The sequence below is a fragment of the Lissotriton helveticus genome, assembly GCF_964261635.1.
Source record: "Lissotriton helveticus chromosome 1_1 unlocalized genomic scaffold, aLisHel1.1 SUPER_1_unloc_53, whole genome shotgun sequence".
Classification (NCBI taxonomy): Eukaryota; Metazoa; Chordata; class Amphibia; order Caudata; family Salamandridae; genus Lissotriton; species Lissotriton helveticus.
Genome location: NW_027611696.1, coordinates 1177892 through 1187592, shown reverse-complemented (window position 1 = coordinate 1187592; position 9701 = coordinate 1177892). Strand labels below are relative to the sequence as shown.

Sequence of the window (9701 nt, the reverse complement as noted above, 5' to 3'; positions counted from 1 at the left end):
TATATTTTCAATATATATCCTGTGTGGTGTCCTTTCACTTGGTGTTCAAGGGGTTACATATGGTAATACAGCCGGTTTCACATGCCAAAAGAGTTTAGCCTAAGACTGCCTTTTCCACGCTACCATTAGGATAGCTGGTCTATAAGGTTGACTTACAACCAATCACCATAAGGGTTGTTTGGACTGATACAAGGTGGTCACTAGAACTAGTGAACATCATATATCAGGCCAACTTCTCACATCCATAAGAAGCACATGCTATGTCCTATGTCAATATGTAGATTTCTAGAGGTGCCGCCATTTTAGATTGATTCAAAAAGGGGGTGGTGATGGACAGAGTATCTGAATTTAGCAGAACACTCCTACCCAGTCTACAGATCAGGGCTTGATCCATCACCGTTTTTTAGCTCACTGCATCACCCCAGTTCAGAACCTGGCTATATGCAAATTAGTCTGACCCCATGCCTCATGGGAACAGGGCAGACCAAACTACCAAGCCAATTGTTTACTGGAAAGGAAACAAGCTTCCGGGGACCGGTTTCTGGCATTACAGCCATCTTCGGCCCGGCTTGCTTGAATCCTGATGGTGCAGTGAGCAAGGGACTCATGTCAGAGCATACCCTTCCACACTTGTGGTGGCTAAAACGATTCAAAATGGGGGTGGTGATGGACAGAGTATCTGAATTAAGCAGAACACTCCTACCCAGTCTACAGATCAGGGCTTGATCCATCACTGTTTTTTAGCTCACTGCATCACCCCAGTTCAGAACCTGGCTATATGCAAATTAGTCTGATCCCATGCCTCATGGGAACAGGGCAGACCAAACTACCAAGCCAATTCTTCACTCGAAAGGAGACAAGCTTCCGGGGACCGGTTTCTGGCCTGGTTGGTCTGCCATGTTCCCATGATGCACTGGGCCAGGGACAGACTAATTTGCATGTAGCCAGGTTCTGAGCTGGGATGGTGCAGTGAGCTAAAAAACGGTGATGGATCAAGCCCTGATCTGTTGACTGGGTAGGAGTGTTCTGCTTAATTCAGATACTCTGTCCATCACCACCCCCTTTTTGAGCCATTTTAGATTGGGCAGGAACGTTATATGGGGAGAGGGTCGATACATGATGCAGGGCCTACAGGTGCCAGATAGAGCCCCTTTACGCCACATGGGCCCCAAACACACTCAGCGCACAAAAGGCCCCCGTAATCAGGCTTTGAGACTAGAGCGAAGGGAATCCTCCTGAAAAAAGAGTTAGTAGTGAATGAAACCAGTCACCTCCATGAACAATAAGATTTGATGTATGGCACAACATCCTGATTTCCACCTTGCTGTCTTGAGTCTTCCTGATCCATCGCATACTCCAAGAGCTGTTCTTGTTTTAACAAAATCTTGACCATATGCATCTACCCAAAGCTATAACTAGTATATGAGTGCTAGGCGAGCGCCCTTTTTTTGCTAAGTTACTCTATGAACACCTTTGCTGAAATAAATAAGATTGTGGCATGTTCAAAGGAATTTTTATGTAAATATCTCTGTATGATTAAATATGTCTTCATTATTTTCAACAATAGTAATAAATAAGATGCTTTTACAATCAATTAAAAATTGTATATGCACATTCCAGTATTTTCCATTTAAGTAATTTAAATCTCTTTACATCCGACAGAAAACAATCCTTGATTGCACAAAATGCTTAAGAATAATGAAGATAATGCTGTAATTCTGCAAAAGCAAAGTCTGAAACATTGAGTTCCAGTATTCAGGAAAACATAAGTGCCGGCAGGCTGCCGTACCTGAACATAAACTGACAGATTTTGGGAGTACCGTCAAGGACAATTCGGTGGTTCTACGAGTCTCAGCGGTGCACCTCCGTGCCTCAAGATGAAGAAATGACCTCTAGAAAATTAAGGCAACACTGATCAACCACTTCTTTTGTAAACATGTCTAATACCAGCTCTGATCATGAGGTGTTTACAGCAGTGCTCTGCTTCCTAGAGTGATATCAGACCACCATTCAGTGCTAGAGGTGTATTGTAAACTCTTTCAGGCCATTCCATAGCAACCAGCGAAAAGCACAGTTAATTGAAAGTTAAAAGAAATGGGGGTTCTGCTATATAAAACACAGAGTACTGTCCCAGTGTGCACCGACCAGAAGGACGATGGATCTTTACTCGCAAGCTTGCAGAACCATTATCCTTTCTAAAGACACAATCACCCACAAAGAAGCCTTGCACATGTTATGAGTGTGGCGAGTATTTGGTGACCTTTGCACTTTAAAGTTTGTTCGGAAAGCAAACGTGCTAAATACCACACACATACATGGAGTGTGAGAATAACAAAAGTGCTTTATCGGTCATGTTGGCCCTTCAGAAAGCACAGTCAAGAGATGTAGAAAAATACATACCCAACTCAGAGACACTAACCAAGAAAGAAAAAACATACACTTGCACTGAATGTGGAAGTAGTTTTATTTCCTCTTCAGGATTAATGTAACATCAAAAAACACACACAGGGGAAAAACCATATCATTGCAGTGAATGTGCAAGTAGTTTTAGGAATTCATCAACATTAAGGAATCATCAGCGAACACACACAGGGGAAAAACCATTTAAGTGCAGTGAATGTGTGAAGAGCTTTAGACGATTAACAGAATTAAAATACCATCAGAGAAATCACACAGGGGAAAAACCATACAAGTGCAGTGAATGTGTGAAGAGCTTTCGTCAATCATCACACCTAAAACAGCATCAGAAAACACACACTGGGGAAAAACCATACCATTGCAGTGAATGTGGAAGTAGCTTTAGTGAATCTTCAACATTAAGGATTCATCAGCGAACACACACAGGGGAAAAACCATTTAAGTGCAGTGAATGTATGAAGAGCTTTAGTCGATTAGCAGGCTTAAAATACCATCAGAGAAATCACACAGGGGAAAAACCATACAAGTGCAGTGAATGTGTGAAGAGCTTTTGTCAATCATCACACCTAAAACAACATCAGAAAACGCACACTAGGCAAAAACCATACCATTGCAGTGAATGTATGAAAAGGTTTAGTCAATTATCTCACCTAAAACAGCATCAGTTAACACACACCGGGGAAACCCCATTACAGTGCAATGAATGTGGGAAGGGCTTTATATATTTATCACACCTAAAACTCCATCAGAGAACACACACCGGAGAAAAAACATATCATTGCAGTGAATGTCTGAAGAGCTTTAGTCAATTATCAATCCTAAAAATTCATCAGAGAACACACACAGGGGAAAAACCATATCATTGCAGTGAATGTGGAAGTAGTTTTAGTGACTCATCAAAATTAAAGGTTCATCAACAAACACACACTGGAGAAAAACCGTACCATTGCAGTGAATGTGGAAGTAGTTTTAGGAGTTCGGCAACATTAAGGAATCATCAGCGTACACACACAGGGGAAAAACCCTTTAAGTGCAGTGAATGTGTGAAGAGCTTTAGTCGATTAGCAGGCTTAAAATACCATCAGAGAAATCACACAGGGGAAAAACCATACAAGTGCAGTGAATGTGTGAAGAGCTTTTGTTACTCATCACACCTAAAACAACATCAGAAAACACACACTGGGGAAAAACCATACCATTGCAGTGAATGTATGAAAAGGTTTAGTCAATTATCCCACCTAAAACAGCATCAGTTAACACACACTGGGGAAAGCCCATTAAAGTGCAATGAATGTGGGAAGAGCTTTATATATTTATCACACCTAAAACTCCATCAGAGAACACACACTGGAGAAAAAACATATCATTGCAGTGAATGTCTGAAGAGCTTTAGTCAATTATCAGTCCTAAAAATTCATCAGAGAACACACACTGAAGAAAAACCATATCATTGCAGAGAATGTGGAAGTAGTTTTAGTGACTCATCAAAATTAAAGGTTCATCAACAAACACACACTGGAGAAAAACCATACCATTGCAGTGAATGTGGAAGTAGTTTTAGGAGTTCGACAACATTAAGGAATCATCAGCGAACACACACAGGGGAAAAACCATTTTAGTGCAGTGAATGTGTGAAGAGCTTTAGTCAATTAGCAGGCTTAAAATACCATCAGAGAAATCACACAGGGGAAAAACCATACACGTGCAGTGAATGTGTGAAGAGCTTTTGTAAATCATCACACCTAAAACAGCACCAGAAAACACACACAGGGGAAAAACCCTACCATTGCAGTGAATGTATGAAAAGGTTTAGTCAATCATCCCACCTAAAAAAGCATCAGAGAACACACACTGGGGAAACCCCATTAAAGTGCAATGAATGTGGGCAGAGCTTTACATATTTATCAGACCTAAAACTCCATCAGAGAACACACTGGAGAAAAACCATATCATTGCAGTGAATGTCTGACGAGCCTTAGTCAATTATCAGTCCTAAAAATTCATCAGATAACACACACAGGGGAGAAACCATATCATTGCAGTGAAGGTGGAAGTAGTTTTAGTGACTCATCAAAATTAAAGGTTCATCAACCAACACACACAGGGGAAAAACATATCATTGCAGTGAATGTGGAAGTAGTTTTAGGAATTCAGTAACATTAATTAATCATCAGCGAACACACACATGGGAAAAACCATTCAAGTGCAGCGATTGTGGGAAGAGCTTTATATATTTACCAAGCCTAAAATGGCATCAGAGAACACACACAGGGGAAAAACCATTCCAGTGCAGTGAATGTGTGAAGAGCTTCAGTCAGTCTTCAAACCTACAAATACTTCAGCGAGCACACCCCCATCACTGAACCCACATAGAAATAAACGTAGAGCTGAGTGAATTTTGTAATAATTTAATTACATCATCAATAATACTGACCCATCCGTGGGCATACACTGAAGGAAAAAAGTGCAGTTATTGTGAGATGAAGGAATTATAGAAACTGATAAAATTACAAGAATACGGGACATTCAAATACCAGCTGATAAAAAGCAGGGGATAGAAGACTGAACTAGTAGGAAAGAAGAAAAATACATATATTTGAAAAATTATAAAAGAGTCTATTCTCTGCTATTGTTTATTTAGCTACAGCTAGGAAAAACATGAAATATCAGGAAACCCGTTAGGAGACTAGCACAAAGTTGACTAAAAGTAAAGAAACATTGTTGGTTTTTATTCTGTGAGAGAGTTATAACAAAAGAAATCCAAGCACACCAGACCATGCTGCCTGTAAAATCAACACCATGAACAATGCTTGGACTAACAAGGGTATTTTCAGCTAATTTTGGAGATTAGTGATAAAACATATAAACCCAACACACTCAAAACAATTTAACAAGCACAAAATGAAGATTCTTCAGAGCTGGCTGTGGTTTTGAACATTTTATGCATCATTAATGGTTCTGTGACAGTGACCAGAGAACTGTGTAGAAAAGCAGAAGTGAAAGCAGGAAAATGTGAGCTGCAGCTCTCCGGGTTAACCCTTGCAATGCTGACATTTACCACTGAAGCTCTGATATGGAACAAATGATGATCATTTCCATCATCAATCAATCAAATCCGAGGAGACAGAGAAGTTGAAACATTTAAGGCCTGATTTAGATCTCGGCAGACGGGTTACTCCATCACAATTGTGACAGATATTCCATTCGCCAAAATATGAATTCCATTATATCCAATTGGATTAATATTTAGGCGGATGGGATATTCATCACCGTTGTGATCGAGTAACCCGTCCGCCAAGATCTAAATCAGGCCCTTGGTTATTAACAGGTTTCTGAAAGCTAGATCTGCAGCTGTGTAATACCCAGGCCGGGCACACTTCAGAAGAGTGCAGCATCAATAATGAAGGTCACGGAGCTGCAGCTGTGTGATACCCAGGCTTCGTACCTCACTTCAGAAGAGTGCAGGATCAATAATAAAGGTCACGGAGCTGCAGCTGTGTGATACCCATGCCGCGTACCTCACTTCAGAAGAGTGCAGGATCAATAATGAAGGTCACGGAGCTGCAGCTGTGTGATAGCCAGGCTGCGTACCTCAATTCAGAAGAATTCACGATCAATAATGAAGGCCACGGAGCTGCAGCTGTGTGATTGCTAGGCCGAGCACAAGGTGTCTGTTCAGCAGATACAAATTATAATGAAACTCTCCGACCCACATGCTGTGTGATAGCCAGGGTGAGCACACGGCTTCTCTTCCGGAGAGTGAAGAATCATTTATAAATGTCAATGAGCCACATGTTGTGTGATAGTCTGGTTGAGCACAAGAGTTTTCTGCAGAACAGTACGGGCTCATTAACAAAAGTCACAGAGCCTCACACTGTTTGATAGCCAGGCAAAATCACCATTTTACATTATTGGACGACAATTTCTAGATGGCTAATGGAGCCAAATTTTGAAAGGATTGTTCCACAAAAGAAATGAAAAAAAAAGATTGATTGCACAAAATAATATATAGCTAGAACCAATCACGATGCTATAAAATGTACACAATAATTACTAGCTTTTACATGTTAAAAAGAAATGCATGTTTTTTTTATATGTAATAGAATAAAAAAATGATTTGGATTTTGGCATTTGACTGCTGATTGTAAAGAAATGAGATTGCTCCCCTAAACTCAAGATAATTTGTGCTGTCAGCGGGGAGTCTGATAGAGGTGGCAGTGGAAAGGGGTCCTGTCTCGACAGTGTGACTGCAGTTAGCAGGGAGTCTGGCAGAGGTGGCGTTAGAAGGGGGTCCTGTCTTGATAGTGTGACTGCTGTCAGCAGGGAGTCTGGCACAGGTGGCATTAAAAGGGGGTCCTGTCCCGATAGTGTGACTGCTGTCAGCAGGGAGTCTGAATGAGGTGGCAATAGAAGGGGGTCCTGTCTCGACAATGTGACTGCTTTCAGCAGGTAGTCTGGCACAGGTGGAATTAGAAGGGGGTCCTGTCTTAACAGTGTGACTGCTGTCAGCAGGGAGTCTGGCAGAGGTGGCATTAGAAGGGGGTCCTGTCTCGACAGTGAGACTACTTTCAGCAGGGAGTCTGGCAGAGGTGGCCATAGAAGGAGGTCCTGGCTTGACAGTGTGACTGCTACCACCAGGCAGTCTGGCATAGGTGGCATTAGAAGGGGTTCCTGTCTCGACAGTGTGACTGCTGTCAGCAGGAGAGTCTGGCAGAGGTGGCATTAGAAGGGGGTCCTGTCTTGACAGTGTGACTGTTGTCAGCAGAGAGTCTGGCAGAGATGGCGTTAGAAGGGGGTCCTGTCTCGACAGTGTGACTGCTGTCAGCAGGGAGTCTGGCACAGGTGGCATTAGAAGGGATCCTGTCTTGACAGTGTGACTGCTGTCAGCAGGGAGTCTGCCAGAGGTGGCATTAGAAGGGGGTTCTGTCTCAACAGTGTGACTGCTGTCAGCAGGGAGTCTGGCACATGTGGCATTAGAAGGGGTCCTGCCTCGACAGTGTGACTGCTGTCAGCAGGGAGTCTGGCAGAGGTAGCACTAGAGGGGGGGTCCTATCTTGACAGTTTGACTGCTGTCAGCTGGTAGTCTGGCAGAGTATAGTATTTCTATATCTAACATATATATGGACACACAGTAACCTATAAATCACTCCCATGGCAGGCCTTAACAATCCTGGAGGCAGAGTGCTTGGTTATGTGCGAGATGGTGCTCTAGCATGAGCTGAGCCTGTCTGCAGCTTTCGGAACCATGTCCTTTAGCTGTTTCATGATAGCGTCATACCATATACTCTTAAGTGCATTATGAACCTCGCTGTTAAATGCTAACTCTGGTTTGACATTATCCAAACATGTCGAGTAAGGTGGCATACGATTTGGAATACTACCCCCTCGCCAATTCTGGCGACGGGGGTAGCATTCCACCCTTCTAGAGGGACACAACATGTACAGAACCTGAACCCCGGTTAAAGTTAAACAGAGCCTCAGCATCACAAAATGGATGCTGCCACAACAGACACAAGTCTGACCTCCTGCTGCTGGGAGTCCTTCCAGCGAGGGAGGCTTGGACAAACGGTTTCCTGCCTTGGGAGGTGCTAGCACCACCCCAGACAGGTTTTTGTGTAGTGGGTTAGGGAGGGCTGAATAGAATTAGACATGCCTGGGGCGCACAAGGTGTCCCCATGCATACCCCAGTTCTAACCGGTGCTGGGGCACTCCAGCCCCAGCTCTGGCGCGAAACTGAACAAAGGAAAGGGGGTGTAACCACCCCCCTTCCTCGTCCCACCCATAGGAGGGACATAGTAGGTAATCCAGCCCCTTGATTTGGAATAAAGGTAGTGTCGAAAAGTCAGGCCATAACGCCCCGGATGCCCAGGCTGCTGGCGCAGGGCGACTCTTCGTTTCCTTCTTGAATAGTTATACCAAAATAAAGAGACGGGCACTGGAAGTAGGAAAACAAGAACAGGGTTTATTACTCATGAGGAGAGCCTGTCCTTTGGGACACTCGCATAGTGTCTTCGGGAGGTGCTCTAACAAGTTCTCTGAGGTTTCGCCTTTTATACACAGGTTCGTGACACACAGGCATCCTATATTACAATCAATACATTGTATAGTATGAAGGTATTTCAACACGTGGCTACAGTACGGGCCCTTATCCTCCATGCAAGAGGAGGGGCTGTCACGCAGCTGAGTGTTCTGCTGATTTCCATTGGAATGTGTGTGTCTGATCGAGTCTCAGGGGGTGGGGTGGCCGTGATCAACAGTAGCTTCTTCCAAGAGAGACGAGTGCATAAAGTAGTGGGCAATAAACTGTATCCTCAGGCTAAGGGATGACCAGTGGTCTGTGCAAACATTCAGGCTTAGAGGAAGAGGTCATCAAAGGAGAGATATTCATGAAAGGGAGGGTCAGTGTGGACAGTCGAATGCTGTGGAAGGGTTGATCACAAGAGGGGTATTCAAGGGCGGGAAGGAGGTGTTGGTCAGGCGTGGGGTGCGATTCTTTAGGGACAGAGTCATGCGGGAGGGGAGGGCTCATGACTTGGGCATGAGAGAGCGGGGGCAGTCAGGGTACACGGGGGGTGCTCGCAGGGTCAGGGAAGGGCGCTGATGAGCGATCGTGAACAGGGAGACCATGGTACCTAAAATGGCTGTCGCGTACGTGTGTGCATGGGTCTATGCTAGGGAGACAACATAGTCAGAGTTTTAGCGATATTTGTTCTGTTTACATCAAGGGGCACTGAGAACACAAATGAACGCCGCTTATGTACATACATACTGCTAATTTTAACAGTCCCCACTTTTTACATAAGCACGTTCTATTTCTACATAGTTGATGTGATAGGCAGAATACAATGCGTGTCAATCTATGTCTGTTGGGCTCTTTTATACAAGCCTAGAAATCGGCATAATATTTAGTCGGTGTAGAATCAAGGAAAAATGTTCCGATACATACAAATCAAGTTCACATTTTTCTCTCTAGTGGCATCACGTACAGAAAGAACGTTCTGATACCTTCCGGCTTGTCAGTATTATAGGGAATTTTCGGAAAACCTAACCACATGAGTGACCGATGAAACATTTCTTAAAAGGCAATACAAAATGGTTGAGGGAGGTATTCAATTCGATACAAGTAATTTGGTCAAGGGGCGAAAATAGAAAGTTCTGGAAAGGGGGAGGGTCTTTGTCGCAATGTCTTTTAACAGAGTCCGTCTTCTTTTGTTGGCGCTGCTGAGCACCGGCGGTGGAGCTATAAGTCCAGCTCGGAATCGTCCTTACACGTTGCAGGGTGC

The 9701-nt window shown here is 43.6% G+C and overlaps 1 pseudogene; it reads left to right on the top strand.

Annotated features, from left to right (window-relative positions):
• Nucleotides 1–2351: 2351 nt before the first annotated feature.
• Nucleotides 2352–5598, top strand: LOC144806208 (uncharacterized; annotated as a pseudogene).
• Nucleotides 5599–9701: the final 4103 nt, after the last annotated feature.